Source organism: Notothenia rossii (assembly GCF_949606895.1).
Source record: "Notothenia rossii genome assembly, chromosome: 8".
NCBI classification, from domain to species: Eukaryota; Metazoa; Chordata; class Actinopteri; order Perciformes; family Nototheniidae; genus Notothenia; species Notothenia rossii.
Genome location: NC_136906.1, coordinates 37609751 through 37613533, shown reverse-complemented (window position 1 = coordinate 37613533; position 3783 = coordinate 37609751).

Here is a 3783-nt window from a genome sequence, read left to right as displayed (position 1 = left end):
GGCCCTAATAATAATAATAATAATAATTCCACAAATAATAGGTTTCCTCGCACTTCGTGCTAGGACGCCGTTGGGTCCTAGCACATCGTGCTCGGGCCCTAAATATCAGGCTACAGCCCTTGTATATTTTATTATGTGAAGCACTATATGGTTTATAGAAAAAGATCTACTGTTTATTGGTAGATATCCCCTGAAGCCTACAAATAAAGTGTGAAATGTAGGGCCTGTTACATATATTATTGAGCGATATATATTATACACACTGTTCTGCTTTCTGCACTGACCTCAGCAGCTGTTCTCACTGCAAACATCGCCTCACAATTAAAGCATAACCTAACATCCAGGGGAGATGTGATTAGTGACTAAACATACAAACGGTAAAGGGCAGAAAGTCTGATGCACATTTGATCATCTTGAATAACTTATAATCACAACGGGAACAGTTTGCAGAGCTGTGCTTCATTGACATCCAGCCATGCGTCACGCCTCTTTTAAACATCACTGTTGGCTGAAATCGTCTCCGGAGAATATTTCAGTGTACCCTCGGTTATAGCTCCTCCAGAGACACTCCTCTCTCCTCTAAATCAGTTTGTCCTCGGTCACGGCTCCTCGATAATCGATCCTCGACGAGCCTTCAGAGAAATTAGTTTTCCTTCCAGACCGCGCGCCGACATCCGTTTCCGGGTTGCTGTCGGAGGACCTGGGAGTCTGGGACGCGAAATTAGAGAAATGACAAACGGCTCATTTCCGAGGACTCGCGCGCGTCTGATTGACGCCGGGACGACCGGCCGCCCTCCCCGACAGGCGCACGGACGCGAGGGCCTGCTCATCACTGCGCGCACAAGTGCGACCACAGTTTTAATTATTATTATAGTGCTGGTGTTTCCTGTTTTTGAGGCCTTTAGGACGCTTAAAAAGTTGTATACATTTGCACGGACGCCAGGACCAGCAAAAATTGCAACATTCTGGAGTCAAAGGGTTCAAATTATTCAACCTGCTCGCTGGCGCCACCTATGAAAATCCCATTTCGGAATACATTTACATAGTCGCACCGTAATTCCGAATGACCTGAAATTTCGCGCACATATCCGGGTGGACCTGTTCTACAAATAATCCTCTTGGAACCCTAAGCTCCGCCTCCATTTGTTTCTTCTAAATTAGCATAATGTTCAAAACAGTTAAATATTCACTTAAATTTCAATTTTCTGTTTTTCAACGCCAAACTTCGTATACAGCATTGGTGGAGGGTCAAACACATTACCATAGAACATGAGCATGTTAGGATGATAAATATTGCCGCCGTCTATCAAAACGTTCTCGCAAAAAGGTGGGGCTTAGAAATAAATGCTCATAACTCATCAACAATGTATCCAAACATCACAGATTTTGGTAGATAGGTTCAGTCTGTTTTGGGGAATAGGCACACAAAAGCATTTTCATTTTGGACTATAGGGGGCGCCAAAAACACCACCAATTTATAACTCAAGAGCGGATGGACTAATCTTTTCTTCTTTTTTTTTACACATACTCTCGGGGTGACTATGAACTCAGATTTAAAGTGTCGCAATAAATGCAGAATGTGGGCGTGGCCTATACATTATTTTTAAATTCTGATAGCATAAAATGAGCTTCGGACGCAAAACTTGGGACACACGTCAGAGCCCACGCCCTTTTCGAGAATGTAAGAAAAAAACGTAATTTAAAAAAAGACTGCTCACTAGCGCCCCCTATTGTGTGGTAGTCACATATAGTTTCTCAGAACATCACGAATTTTGGCACAGACATTCTTCATAGAATTGCGGGCATATTTGTAAATAGATTCCATTAGCCCCGCCCCCCAGGAAGTCGGCCATTTTGAAGAATTTGCGTTTTTCATGCATTTTAAGCACATTTGTGACCTGCTCTATCGAAATCAGTCGCATTGACCCGAAGACACATTTTGAGTTGTATACACTGCTGGAAAGAGGAGATTCCTACCTTTCTTATGATATCTGGATTGTTTTTGTACTCCAAATATTAAGCGAAATATGTCACATTATATAATGACTGTCACCGAGTCATCATTTTGAGAAAAAGGCCTTCAAAGTTTTCTCTTCTCTGGAATCCATCGATCTGATTGATTATTAGGGGAGCAAATGATCAAAATACTACAGAGGGAAGATATTTCCGTTTGGATTACTGGTCTGGGAGAAGCTCGCAAGTGTGTGTGTGTATACGTGTGTGTGTGTGTATAGGTGTGTGTGTTTGTGTAATTTTGCATTTGTGTGTATTGCGTTTGTTCCCGGGGAAAACACTCACGAGAAACACCGGCTGTTGTTATGCCTGCTGTGACGTTAAATTACTCCGTTCTCCGCTTGTAATTATGCCGTTACAAGCTTCAAAGTTGTATTTATCATCTGAATTTAATGAAACAAGTTTAATATTCTGAAAGCCAAGACTTTGTTTATTTGAAATCAGATGAAAACAAACTGTAACGGACCCTGCCGTGTTATCTATGATTACTCTACGCTTATATTCATAATGTCAGCCGGAGGGAGGGGGGGCGGCGCTGCGGAAGAGCAGATTGCCTGTCATCTTTCCTTTAAAACAGGGGTCGGCAACCCCTGGCACGCGTGCCAGCATTGGCACGCGGCACCGTAACCAGTGGCACACTAGGAATAAGTGGAATAAGTGTACAAAATATTTAAATTGTATTTTCGGATCCTGAACGAGACCGCCGCCAGAGCGCTTGTCCCCGTTACCTGCAGAAGGAAGCCATGCACGCAACGCAGCCCCGCTCTCTTTATCTCCAGGTGACTTTCTGCCACTTTCCTCCGTGGTGCAGTGCTGATCGTTTCACCACAGAGGAATAAAGCACTTCATTAATTGCAGTACCCATAAGGAGCTGTACAAATGCCGCAGTTTTTGCGTGGCTATGTATTTAGTTGAAAGCCCAGTGGTGATCTGCTCATCTCTCATCTAAATAATATAAAGGGGGGGACTGGCCATCTGTGTGTTGAACTTTCCTGTCGGCTCCCAGACCGTAGTCGAGGAGGGCAGAAGCAACAAGCTTCAGGTTCAATAACCCACTTTAGCTTAAATGACTGGAGAGAGGCGAGCTCTTCTTGGGAAGCCGTTGCATTTATTTAGCGGTTCTTCTGTTTCACAAAATACATCACAGACCTCTGTTTTTCTGCTGCCTCGTTTCACTTCCAGAAACATACACACGTTCCCTCACTGTCGCTCTACCATCCACAAACACACATGCACAAGCCACCCCCCCCCCCTCTCTCTCTCTCTCTCTCTCTCTCTCTCTCTCTCTCTCTCTCTCTTAAAGGGACAGCGATCTCATCTCACTCTGCATGACCCTAATATCATAACATGTGTGCTCTGGAGAATCACAGAACGGACGATCGTCCTTATTATTATGCCGTTCAAACCAATTATTTAAATGTGTTTGCTAAATTCGGCATCATGTAAGTTGCGCTGACTGGTCCACGCACTGCTTCCCCGCAGCGAGGCTCCCGCCCTCCTGCTGATAGTTCACAAGCGTCAAGCTCCTCAACCCCCCCCCCCCTCGTTGATAATTCTCGATCGTTGGCACGCTGATACACATTTTTTTTTAAAATGGCACTTCATATTAGAAAGGTTGCCGACCCCTGCTTTAAAAGCTTAAAGAATGTATTTATCGTGTGAGTTTGGAAATAAAAGTTTCATATTCTGAAAGCCAAGACTTTGTTTGCTTAAAATCAAACAAAACACCCGAACCCCGCAAAAATAGTTTTTTACGCAAATCCACGTTTA